Source organism: Lactuca sativa, chromosome 4 (assembly GCF_002870075.4).
Source record: "Lactuca sativa cultivar Salinas chromosome 4, Lsat_Salinas_v11, whole genome shotgun sequence".
Lineage (NCBI taxonomy): Eukaryota > Viridiplantae > Streptophyta > Magnoliopsida > Asterales > Asteraceae > Lactuca > Lactuca sativa.
In genome coordinates this window covers 173,750,291-173,763,152 of record NC_056626.2, presented here as the reverse complement: position 1 = coordinate 173,763,152, position 12,862 = coordinate 173,750,291, and the positions used below count along the sequence as shown (strand labels likewise).

Genomic DNA, 12,862 nt, shown 5'->3' with positions numbered 1-12,862 from the left:
CTTTTTCCTCACTACAAGAAAAAGACCCTTTTACGATGTGCAAACCACGACACTCATTGATTTATGTTACACAAAAAAAGTGACATTAAAAAAGTGTCATCTCATCAAAAAACTTTAAGGATTTAGGTCATGCAGTATTGCATGCCCTTAAATTAGTGTCATTAAGAAAAAAAAATTAAAAACACGGAGGCGCTATATCTTAAATGCGGGTCCTCTATAAGTGTCGCTTTATAATTTTAATGAACACGCGTTTAGTAGATACGGGTGAAAATGAAATCCCCAAAATTTTGAAAACCCGCCTTGTTCTTTTCTACCTTCTTTCTTCGCAATCAATTCTCCCCTCTCCCTCCTCTCCGATCCGCTTCACTACCATTGAACCCTAAAAAATCAATCCACACTTCATGCTTCTGTGATTCTCTCCTCTTCGGCTCTCCAATCTCTGATTTCACTTTAAAAACATCGATTGAACCCCTCACTTCACCTATCTTCTACCAAAAACAAATGTTGATTGAAACCACCGTCAAGCACAATGCTTCTCAGCTACACATCCATAACAAGAACATACATTACTCTCAAACACCCCCTTAGCTTCTTAATTATTCTCGACATCGTGTGATTTCTAGAGCTCGATGCAACCTCCTCTATCTTACATTGTAAATCATTCCCCCTCCAATCATTGACCCTTTTAGAGCAATTTCTAAGGTTTGAATCAACATTTACCCTTGTCAACAAGTCGGCGTTAAAATCCCCTGGAACGCCTCACATGTTTCTACTGTTTTAGCCGTGCTACATTGGCTTGTACAAATTGCAATGTATAATGAGCACCTTGCAAATTCCACCCACTCACAATCAATTTCTGGCGACAGCATGTTCATCTATACTCTGAATACTTACCTACTTTACATAAGGGGAGACGACGATGCAATGGAATGGGAAGATGAAAACTTCATGGAGAAGTTACACCAGGTATTAATCACTTTTCTTTGTATAATCAAAATACCTAAAAATTATTTTACTCATGTTGATATGGGCTCCTGACATGTTGACAATAGGAGAAAATATCTCTGGAGGAGAATATAAAGGTCAAACCAGGAGATGTGAAGGATTTGGAGGCAAAACTGGAGACAATGAAGTCTGGGCCTTCACTGTGATAACCCGAAATTTCTATTCCGTACAACCATTCAATTTAATAGAAGTTAGAATAGTTCCTACTAACTTTGAAGCTTTTTGGATTAAGTTTGAGGGTTTTAAGTTTAGTACTTCAGGAAATATCAGGAAAGAGGATGCCCTAGGGTTTATTGTGCAACAATATAATTCCAAAACTCCAAGATTTTAGAGTTTATGACCTAAACAAGGGTGTTTACGGCCATAAACCCTAGCATGGGGGTATATATATGACACTTAGTCATTATTTGCCATTTTTCACAAAACCAAGATCCAAAGCTCAAAACTCTCTCAACTATCATCCCGTCTTTCACCTGATATCCCGAAAATGTAAGTGTTTCTGGACTTGATTTGTTGTTATAACATAACACCTAGTGTTTATACATCATTTCTATTGGAGAAGTTGTCTAAGTCCATAACTATTTCTGGTATGTACTTGACCCGACCCGGCATGGTCCATTTGGGTTGCATGGCACCATGCAATTGGATAGACTAAATGAGAGAAATAACACTTGGGAATTATTATTATATTATAAGTTATAATATATTAATAATATTATTTAATTAGTTTGATCAAGAATTAATTTAGAATTAATTAAGTGATCAAAAGATAACTAGTTAAATATATGGGTTGATTATGTAAATCATCCATAACTTGTATAGTGGGCTAAGAGGCTCCATGGATTATCAAGTTGGGTTCCACCCATAAGATGCTCCATGGATGCTCCATGGGAGTTACAAACCCATGGGTCATGGAAATGAAGAGTCATGACACATTAGGGTTTATATGGTGTAACCCTAGAAGTGTTAACACTATATAAGAAACCCATTCTCCACCAAAATCGGCTACACATATGAAACAAGAGGGCTAGGCCAATTTTAGAAGTGTGTGTTCTCTCTAAATTCATTCCAAGAGCATTTGGTGTTGTGTGAAGCCTTTGAGGCATCACACTTGGGGTGGTAGGCTCACAAGGTTTCAAGGATCATAAGCAACAACAAGGTAAGTTATTCTATCTTCCATTCAAGTTAAAAATTGTTCCCCATGTATGCTAGATACGAATATAACCTTGGAGTTCAACTTTGCATGATAATTAGACAAACATAGATCCAAGGTTATTAGGGTTGCATGTACACTTAGGAAGTGTTAGAATGCTCAAAACCCATCAGTGGTATCAGAGCCTACGCTTGTTTGTTTGTTATTTGTGCAAAATTGTTGAAAAAAGTCGATATTGTGCAATCTGCCTGATGAACTCGCTGAGTCCATAGGGGGACTCGCCGAGTTCATGTGTATATTCATCCTACTCGCCGAGTAGGTTCGTGCACTCGACGAGTAGGAGGTTTAAAATGCAGATTTTCGACTTTTGTTGCTGGAAATGGACTAGAAACATTACCCTAAACTGTTTTGGTACTTGAAAACTTGTTTTAGATGGTGTAATGTTTATGCTAATCCATTAGCAATGAAAATTATCAAAATTACAAAGTTTTAAGTGTAATTTTTGATTCTTGAAAATGTTCATATTCATGTTCTTGAACTTATGAAGATTAGATGATCATAGGAATGATTTGTAACCTACTTGGTAGTTTAATTTTTGATCGTAATGTGTTTTAATGGAGTCCATAACTTGTCCTCAAGTTATGGAAAATCAAAAGTCAGACTTTTATTAAAACCATTAAAAGAACACATGAGTTATAAAAATGAAGAGTCTTCATTTTATTACTCAATTAACTCATAAGTTATAAGAAATGAAAAGTTTTGAAAGTTTACAAAACATGCCCTCAAGTTTTGGAACAAGTAAAGTCTTGATTAAAACTTTAGTTCCAACCCTTCGAATTTTAAAAGTTAAAATTCAACCCTTATACTTTATAATATTATAAGTTAATAATGTATATATATATATATATATATATATATATATATATATATATATATATATATATATATATATATATTTATAAGAGCAAGTCATCTTACCGCTAGTATGCCTCATTCACGAAGCCAGTCTATAAGGGGGGTATAAGGTTGTTGCCTATAAAATGACAACTTAATGGGTGTCCACTCTCACTCACCGATTCCTTGATCGGTGGAGGTCGTTAGTCGAACGGGTAAGACAAGGACTTATAAATTCTCATTAAAAGTATGATGAATATTATAAAGTAACTAAATGTTTTATTAAATTACCAATCTTACTTACTTTAGGAAAAATGTGAATAAGGTGCTAATCCATGAAATTACACTTTACACTTTGATTAAGTCGTTGGTGGAGCATGTGTGGTTAACCGGCACACTAACTTGGACTTAACAAGGTAGGTAAAGGGTGACTTAAGGTTTATCATAGTATCGGTGGAGCGTGTGTGGTTTACTGGCACATCGATTGAGTGATAAACTTTAAGGGTACCAATTGATTTGCATGGTTACTTCACACCTCGTTTTGTGATCCTCAGTATCCCAGTCACAAAACATGGACGGCACACTCGAGATTGAAACATGCCTTTGAAAAGTTCATTGAATCTTAAAAGAATCTAGGAATTTCTAAGACCCAATCAAAAACCTAATATTTAATATTTCGTATTTCATGGTGGAAATTAGTAAATCGTCATTCACCTACCTTTCAAATATGTTATAGCTTGGATTACGACATACCTCTTCTAAGTTATAATACATTGTGATTGGATCCTAGCCTTAATATTACATTTGGGTGTTTTATTAAGGACTCTCTTAATATCTAAACTAATCTTGTCCTCTTCCTTCAAATGTCTTCAAACAATGTTGCTTCTGGCTCTAATCCTAATGGCTCCTTTACCCTTATGAACTTGTGTGGGAAAGTCACTTTTGATGGATCCAACTTCAATGAATGGATCAGAAACATCAACATGATTACCCGCTACAAGGACAAAGAATATGTCCTCGACAAGGAGCTTAAGGAGATTGATGAGACCACTGCAACTCCCTAGGAGATCGCTGACTTTCAAGCACATGAAAGGGATGCTACCAAAGTGGCATGCATCATGATGGCCATGATGACAGCGGAACTCCAAAAGTCCTATGAGGACTTCTACCCTTTTGAAATGCACCAAGATCTGATGGAAAGATACCATCAAAGTGCACGACAAGAGAGGTATGAAATCATGCTCCATGATAACAACCATGATGAAGGACGCGAAATCTGTCACGAGCCACATGCAGAAAATGGAAAGGTATGTGGATCGGTTGTTGAAGCTTAATGTGAACTTCCCCGAGGAGCTTGCAATAGATATCATTTTGCACTCCTTACCATCGTGCTATGATCAATTTTGCATGACATATCACATGAATAAGCAAGAGGTCACACTTAGCAAACTTCAGGGACTTCTCAAGACCACGGAAACAGGTCTTAAGGGGAAGTTGGTTGTTAACACTCCTACACTAAACTCCTCCCCGATTTTGGAAATCGGGAAAAGTCGAGGGAAGAAGAGAAAGAGCTCTTCGAAGGCTAGGACCCTTGATGGCCCTTCTTCAAGTGGAACCAAGAAAGGTTTCGTCACTCCTTCTGACCCAAAAGAGGTTGAATGCTTCTATTGCCATGAAAAGTCACATTGGAAGCGAAACTGCCGAAAATACCAGCAAGATGTGAAGGATGGGAAAGTTAAACCCAACCATGTAGGTATTTACACTATCTTATCTAATAATTCACCCCATTCTAACTCTTGGGTCCTTGATACCGATTGTGGTATTCATATCTGTTCTGATTTGCAGGGACTAAGAAGAAGTGAGAATGTGGAGCAAGGAAGAATAAACTTAATCATGGGGAATAGGAAAGCTTACCTGTCACCAACATTGGAGTTTATACTTTATCGCTAAGTAGTTGGTTTAGTTTAGATTTGAATAAGTGTTGTTATTCTCCATAAATGGCAAGAAACATTATTTCCTTTCATGCATTGTATAAACAAGGTTTCACCTTTTCATTTGATAATGAAGTTAGTTCGATTAATGCTTTCTTTAATAATGTTCTTTATTTTAAAGCATTACCTTGTGATGGTGTGTATGAAACAGTATATGTGGTTGATAACTTAGGGAATAATGTATTGTGTATTGATTTTGTTAATGATAATAACTTGGATAAAGCATCGTTATGGCATTGTCGTCTTTGACATATAAGCAAGAAACACATAGGCCAACTCCAAAAGGATGGAGTCTTGGATTCATTTAACATAAAGTCAGATGATAGTTGCGAATCATGCTTACTTGGAAAAATGAAAAAGTCACCCTTCACAGGTTCTTGTGAGAGGGGTGAAGGTTTGTTGGATCTTGTACACACGGATGTGTGTGGGCCCTTCAAACATTCCACAAGGGATGCTAATCGTTATTATTTGACTTTTACTGATGATTACAGTAGATATGGATATGTCTACTTAATCAAGCACAAGTCAGAGACTTTCGAAAGGTTTAAGGAATTTAAACAGGAAGTCAAGAATCAATTGGGCAGGAACATTAAGATGCTTCGATCCAATCGAGGTAGTGAGTATCTTAGTTCAGAGTTCCTCGACTATCTTAGGGAATGTGGGATTGTCTCACAACTGACACCTCACAGGACACCGCGTTTGAATGGTGTGGCTGAGAGGCGTAATCGAACCATGTTGGATATGTTTCGTTCCATGATGAGTCGAGCTTCACTACCAATCTCATTTTGGGGGTATGCCTTAGAGACTGCCGCCCATATCCTTAATCTGGTCCCTACAAAGAAAATTGGCAAAACTCCTCATGAGAAGTGGACTGGTAAAGTACCCAAACTAGACCACATCATGATTTGGGGTTGCGAGGCTTTCGTGAAATGCGAGACTCATGAGAAGCTCGAACCTCGAAGCGAGAGGTGTATTTTCATCGACTACCCACAACAATCCTTTGGTTACCTCTTCTACAGACCTAGTGAAAATGTGGTCTTTGTAGCTAGGAGGGCTATCTTTTGAGAGAGAGAGAGAGTTCATAAGCCAAGGAAACAGTGGGAGGCAAGTTGACCTTGAAGAAATTCAGGAGTCAAGTGGTGAAGGAACTTCAAACCCTAGCACTCAACTTGAGGAGGAAACTCCTGTTGAGCCAATTGACAAGTCTGTACCTCTGAGGCGTTCCACAAGGGTTGGGAATGCACCTGAGCATTACTATGGATTTCATATTACTACGGAAGGTGATACACTTATCAGTGATGAGACACTGATAGGTCTGCATGAACCTAAGGGTTACGCGGAAGCCATGGAAGGCCCTGAGTCAGCCAAGTGGAAAAAGGCAATGGATAGCGAGATACAATCCATGTATGACAATCAAGTTTGGAACTTGGTTTAGAATGTACCAGGTCGTAAGACTGTAGGGTGCAAATGGATCTTCAAGAAAAAGACCGACATGGATGGTAATGTACATACTTATAAGGCACGACTGGTTGCAAAGGGTTTCTCACAAACTCCGGGAGTTCATTATGATGAGACCTTTTCTCCAATGGCCAAGATTAAGTCCATTAGGGTTCTGTTAGCCATAGCCTCATTTCATGACTATTAAATATGGCAAATGGATGTCAAAACTGCTTTCCTTAATGGAAAGTTGGCTGAAGATGTTTACATGAGTCAGCCAGAGGGTTTTATCAATACAAAGTACCCTAATAGAGTGTGTAAGCTTGAGAAATCCATTTATGGGTTAAAGCAAGCACCTCGCAGATGGAATCCTTGCTTTGATGAGAAAGTTAAAGAATTTGGCCTTTCTAGGAATGAAGATGAATCTTGTGTAGGAAATGACATCCCAATCTTGCAAAGATGAATCATAGGAAATGACATCCCAACTCTGCAGGAAGTTAAGTACTGGCTTGGGAAGTGTTTCTCTATGAAGGACCTAAGAGAAGCTGTCTATATTCTAGGGATAAGGATCTTGAAAGACCAGTGTAAAAGACTAATTGGACTTAGTCAGAGTACCTACTTGGATAAGGTGTTGAAGAGATTCAGCATGCAGGACTCCAAGAAAGGAGAGTTACGCATCCAGAGTAATGCCAGATTGAGTAAGACACAAAGCCCTAGCACTGAGGCTGAGATAACAGAAATGAGTCGAATACCTTATGCTTCGGCTGTAGGATCGATCATGTATGCTATGACGTGTACTCGACCTGATGTAGCCTTTTCCTTGAGCATGGTTAGCAGGTATCAGGGTAACCCTAGAAAGGCACGCTGAACTGCAGTAAAGAATATCCTCAAGTACCTACGGAGGACTAAGGACTGGGTCCTTACCCTCGGTGGGAGTGGTGACTTGAGAGTTGCAGGGTATAGTGATGCTAACTTTCTACTCTCAGTCAGGCTGGGTCTTTACCCTAAACGGAGGAGCAATTTCTTGGAACAGTTCCAAGCAAGAGACAGTGGTTGATTCAACCTGCGAATCAGAGTATATTGCTGCTAGTGAGGCAGCAAAGGAGGCGATATGGCTGAAGAACTTCATTGGAGACCTTGGAGTTGTACCAGCTATTAAAGAGCCAATGGAAATTTTCTATGATAGTGAAAGTGTCGTTGCCTTAGCCAAGGAACCAAGGGATCACGGGAGATCCAGACACATTGACAGAAAATACCATTTCTTTAGACATTGAATAGAAGAAGGACTCCTCATGGAAAAGAGGGTATCATCGGATGAGAATCCAGCAGATCCCCTCACGAAGGGACTGACTCGGGTTAAGCATCTCCAGCATGCTCGGAGCATAGGGCAGAAGGATGATATTAGATTTAGTAGTTAGATAACCTTGAAATTTGTAAAGTGTAACTGACATTAGATGATGAATAAAAGGTGTTTTATTTATGAGTAAAGTGTTGCTATCTCTTGTCAATCATTTACTGTATATCTTTTGCATGTTTGGACTTCCAGAATAATTTTGTTTGGTATATCATATTATCCGAACCTCCACAGTCGGTCATATGTCGGAAGTAGGTATGAATCAAGATTGTCATGATTGGTTGCAGAGGTCTAAGGTGTTGGACATGGCTACAACAATCATGAGTGCTCATAAGTTCTGAGCATTGGAATCAACCCACGCTCACTGGAATCACTACATGGAATTTATCTTGAGTGATCGTGAGACGGTAATATCATATAAGTCTTCAAACCTAGAGATATGTTTTGTTACTTACGAGTTGGTTATGCATTGATTGTACGAAAACGCATTGGTAACTCGATGTTATAAAACGTGCTTTTGTGTATAATTCAATGAGTGGTAGAACAAATATATGAGTCGAAGTTTATCTGCTCCTTCTTGGATTAGAAGCTAATATCTGGGCCCCTCGATGATTTTGTTTTGACCTATGTACCGGGCCCGGTCAGAACTAACTTTATGTGTTCAATTAAGTTCTTTGTCAAACAAATCGGAAATTGGGAAACAAACTGCTGGACAACAAGTAAGACATTGTTCCATGTATTTTTCCGGCTGATATCTAGAACAGAGGATGATATGATCACTTATCTTAAATGGCGTATCATCATCTTCTCGGTTCCGAGAGACCTTGAAAGAGCTACGATTTCCGTTCGGTTCCTGGAGCATTTGGTGTTGTGTGAAGTAGTTGAGGCATAACACGTGGGGTGCTAAGCTCATAAGGTTTCAAGGATCATAAGCAACAACAAGGTAAGTTATTCTATCTTCCATTCAAGTTAAAAATTGTTCCCCGTGTATGCTAGATAGGAATATAACCTTGGAGTTCAACTTTGCATGATAATTAGACAAACATGAATCCAAGGTTATTAGGGTTGCATGAACACTTAGGAAGTGTTAGAATGCTCAAAACTGATGAATTTCATCCATTCGTTTTCATATTTTACTTAGATCTTCAAAACACTAAGAGCACCAAGAGCACACACTAGTGTTCTTGGGCCTTTAGCATCTTTTCAAGCTTCTACATAGTAAGTACTTATATCCTAGAGTTTATAAAGCTTGTTACACTTCTAAACATAAAGAAAACACCCAATAAACACCAAGATCAAGGTGTTTACGGTCCAAGATGTTCTTGGACCGTAAACCCTAAAAAGTGGTTCCAAAGTGTGCCTAGTCCATCCTAATCCTTGGAAACTTGCCTAGATTCCTTCCTTGAAGTGCTAAGGGCTTGAAAACCATAAAAAAACCATCAACCTTGTGAGTTTATGGTAGTAAACCCAAAGGAAAATGGTCTAGGGATCGTAAACTCCATTTAGGTGTGAAATGGTGCCCTAATCCCTTCCATAGGCTTGTGCTTCAAGTAGAAATACTTCTATGGACTTGTAGGACTTCAAGAAAACTCGTAGTATAAGGGGCAAGAGATTACGACCATAAACCCATGAGTTTATGACCGTAAACTCATTTGGTGATGGTCATAAAACCGTAAACTTCAGCATGGGGTTTTCCTTGAACCCCAAACGCAATAGCAATGCCCTACAACACTTAGATGCAACCCTTGTGACTTAAAGCACTTATAAAAGGTGTTTAACATGTCCTAGGATGTCTTAACCTTGTTAATTAGTTGTTTTAAGACTAATTGGATTCATATATGTGTTATTATATGTCAACTAGGGTCTTTGAGTGTGTACAAGTCTTCACTTGACACCTAGCGATCCTCTACCATCAGTTCATCCAAACCACTCACTGCAGGTGAGTTCATACCCATTAATTAACCTTTGAAATGCTTTTAAATGTGTTAAATGCTTTATGGGGAGAAAACAACTTAAACCATCTTAGTTATTAGATCAATCACGTGTGATTAATAACCAACATTCAAATGGATTTTTCATGATTTTAACTGTTTTACCAATCAAATGACTTTAAACTGTTATCAAACTATTTTATATGTCAAACTCTTTATCAAATTCACTTTTATACTAAACCATTCTTTTACAGTTTTTTTAAACTTATATATTGTTAAAACCATGTCTACTACATATATAGTTATATAAATAAGGTTTGAAGGACTTAAGAGAGATAACCCACTTTACATCATGTCCTCGTTTGGTTGTGGTCTTAAAGTACACGGTTGTTTGTCCGAGTGTCGTTGAATCCTTACTGATATATTATGTATATAAGTATAGATACAAAGACTTTTATCTCAGTTCAGTACATTCAATCATTCAATAAGTTTGCTAATTAACTATAATAGGTATAGTTTAGAGTTATACTACTCACTACTTCTAGTTCAATGAAGCATAAAAGTGTCAGTTTATTCATGAGTCATTACTTATTACTATGAGAACATATACAACTATACTATGATGAGAACATATATAACTATACTAGAAAGAGAACATATACAACAATACTATGAAGAGTAACAATACATTACATATACAAGAATACGTTAACATAAATGTGATCCACTGTATCGGAGCATGCCTACATTGTCATGGCCCGAGTTGTAGCCAGAATCTCCTGGAGGGAGAGCGTGAGTTTGCGTATAGATCTATATTGTATTGACTATCATACACCTTGTTGCTAGCTACAGTCGGACCTGTAGGTTTGCGGGTGCCAAACATCATACCTTTTTACGACTTACAATGTCGTGTTTTCTGTCGATAGCATGGTACCATTAATCACATAATACCTTGATATAAATTCGGTTTAAGGTAGTTAGTACAACAGTAGTTCCTATAATACAACACTACAATACTACATTAATTTACCCTTTACGTTTATTTAGTGATCATTTCACTTAAACATTAATGTACAAACTATATTTTGATAAGGATAGTTACACTTGGGAAAATTACACACTTTTACAAGAAACAATCATACCAAAACAGTCATGCCTTGGTAGGAGGCTACTTTTAGTAGAAAATATAGGATTTTCTAGGAGTTACAAACTTTTACAAACATTCGCATACTTTTACTACAAACATTTACAAACTCGTACTTCAAACAACGGTTCAAACATTTTGATACAAACATAAACACTAAATACTTATGAACTCACCAGCTTTAATGCTGATAAACTCTTTCAAAATAGCTTGTATTCTCAGGTCATCAGTAGATAGGTACCGATGCCAACTTTTGAGAAGATGGAGCGCATTCAAGACTCCTCTTATATTTTGATTCATATTTTGGTGTCTTATATACTACAGAACACACTTGTATTAAAATTATTTATTTAATGCAATGGAAGATTTTTTTTACTTGTTTACTATTATACTGTGTTGTGATACTATACATGATGTCCTCCGCCCCAGAACGTTTCCGCCGTTCTCGGTTTTGGGGTGTGACATTCACCGAGGGAATCAAAGGAGGAGGAACATGGAATGTTGGAAAAGGATATTAAGAAGTTTAACAAATTAATCAAACAGTTGCAGACACATGTTGTGTCTATGGAGAAGCTATTAGAAGAAAAAATAAGGAATTAGGAACTAAAATAGAGGAGTGGGTTAGGATGTGTGAGGAGAATGAAGAGTTGAAGAAGAAAGTGGAAGAACAGACTATGAATTTAAGAGATGCAGAGAGGATGAAGAGAGAGTTACAATCAGTGGAAAGAGATATAGGAGAGGCAGAGATCGAAAGGAACAAATGGGAGGAGAAATGTTGGGATCTTAATGATGTCATAGGGACAAATTTAAAGGAGATTGAGGCACTTCAGATCGAATGCAACCAGACTATGAGGAGGTACACTTTTTGACATATGAATCATCTTTATCACAACCCTTATTAATTTTTTGTTTTCTTGTTGATTTTTTAGGTTGAAACTAGGTAATGACTTCTAGTATGAGTTGAATGAAAAAGGTTTAACACCTGCTGAGGTGCTTGGGATGGATTGTAAATCAACATTGAAGCCTGCGCTAAAGTCTTCTAGTGATGATGTAAAGAAAAGTTCAATTGAAAATCTTGAAAGTTTGATATCTCTTCAGCAATTATTTAAAGAAGGTGACTCCTAGATTTGGGAATGGATTTCAAGCAACTCCAAAGACTAGCACCACCAATGGGATCCCTTCTTCGCTTACTCCACCTTCTTGGGATGGTTTTGCTTCATTGGATTCTTATTGGTTTAGCTGGCATGAATACTTTGATTCAGAAAGTAAACATGGGAAGAAACTTACAGAGCAAGATTATAGTGACATGGTTGCCCTTCATTGTTCTCCCGTTTCAAATATTTCTGCATATGTGAGTCCTGAAGCTTCAGCGCAGCTAGCAGCAACAACTACATGGGGTTCTAGAGTTACTGTAGTTGCCTTTGACCCTACGAATGTGGCTCTGTCATTGTTATTGTAATTGTTGAAGGTACTTAACCTTTAAAGCTTCCAACCTTCTCCATTTGTGAAACATTCATTTACTTGTTAACTATTCACATTGTTTATGTAGGTCAATACATGTCTCCTTATGAGCCAGATGAAGGTCCTTCAATTACTGGATGGAGAGTTTAAATATGGGAATCCTATTTACAGCTTGTTGTTCTGCATCAGATATTTGGGAATCCTACATCAAATTTTGTTGGACAACCTCCTTTGCAGACAGTGTGGGTCACGAAAGCGAACTGATTAATTTAAAAACAATCCAACACCTACACCAGGATCGACTTCTGAGGGTATAAACATGTCAAATTCTGACATAAAGAAGGAAAAAGGGTTGTTTTTGATCCTTGTAATCTAAAAAGCCTTTAGCCCTAAAAAAAATAGCTAGTGAAGGGCAGTTTTGTCATTTCAAGAACATGTGTTGATGCTTTGGCTGTTATGTTGTTACCCAGTTTCACTGAAAAATGTGATTGC

At 37.6% G+C, this 12,862-nt stretch overlaps 1 pseudogene; it reads left to right on the top strand.

Moving 5' to 3' along the window:
- The first annotated feature begins 203 nt into the window (after positions 1-203).
- Positions 204-12,638, top strand: LOC111904684 (kinetochore protein NDC80 homolog; annotated as a pseudogene).
- Positions 12,639-12,862: the final 224 nt, after the last annotated feature.